Genomic DNA, 1,285 nt, shown 5'->3' with positions numbered 1-1,285 from the left:
TTAGTAATGAATTCAGGACTACAGCATCCCCTAGACTATGGTGAGTAGATTGCAAAATGTCTTGTTTCATTTTTAAATGTCTCTTACATATTTAAGTATTATAGTTTTAATTTTATCTGTTATTCAGAGATTATTTAAGACATGTTTTCCATGTACCAGAGTTTTAAATATTTTTAGTGGTTACTACATATGTTATTGGACTTCTGGTGTGGTGCTGTAAGATCAGCACTGGATTGCTAACCACAAGGTTGGCAGATCAAATCCACCAGCTGCTCCTTGGAAATCCTATACAGGGTCGCTTTGAGTTGGAACTGACTTGATAGCAATTAACAACAACAACAAATGCAATATGCATTTAGGTAATATAATTAAGGTTTTCATTTATAAATTATATTTTGTTATTTGTACAAAACTATTGTCTTTTTTCAAAAAGAAATGTAACCTGTGTTTTATGATAAAAACTATTTCCACAAATTTAAAAGCATTGAATAATTTATTTGAATCTTTTAAATCAAAATTAGGTTTTACTATTTTCTTAAGTTATTTTCAAATTCTTCTTTATATGTTAATACTAACTGTGGTTCAAACTAATCTTATGGCATAGTGTTTATCTTACGGTGCCAGATCGGGAAACTGTTTCTCTCTTTCTCTCTCTTTTTATATGTTGGTATATACATGCACATGTATATGTACTCACATGTATATATGTTGTTGATTTTGTTAGATGCAGTGTGACGCATAGTGACACTTTGTATAATAGAATAAAACACTTCTCAGACTGATTTGTTTTCTCTTCTGGAAGTGGTTAGAAATTTCTGTAATTTTCACCAAGACCAAGTGGTCTTCCTTATTCCAAATTCACATGCATATGAGGTAATTGAAAATACCATGGCTTGGAGTAAGTTTACACTAGTCATCAAGCTGAAATGTTTGCATTTTAACACTTTAAAGACATCTTTTTCATCCAATTTGCTCAATGCAGTAAATTCTTTGATTTCTTGACTGCTGATTCCATTAATGTTCATTGTGGATCTAAGCAAAATAAAGTCTTTCACAGAGTAGATGTTTTCTTCATTTATCATGATGTCAGTTATTGGTTTATTTGTCAGGATTTTTTGGTTTCTTTACATTGAGGTGCAATCCATACTGAAGGCTGTTGTCTTTGATTGGTAAGTATTTTAAATCCTCTTCACTGAAACTTGCTCTTCGGCATAGAGATGCTAAAGCAAATGGAGGAAATGAGGTGGTAAAAGCTGAACAGAAAATGTAGAGGGCAGCTAAAAAA

The sequence above is a fragment of the Chrysochloris asiatica genome, unplaced genomic scaffold (genome assembly GCF_000296735.1).
Source record: "Chrysochloris asiatica unplaced genomic scaffold, ChrAsi1.0 scaffold00627, whole genome shotgun sequence".
Lineage (NCBI taxonomy): Eukaryota > Metazoa > Chordata > Mammalia > Afrosoricida > Chrysochloridae > Chrysochloris > Chrysochloris asiatica.
Note: the sequence above shows the minus strand (reverse complement) of the source record.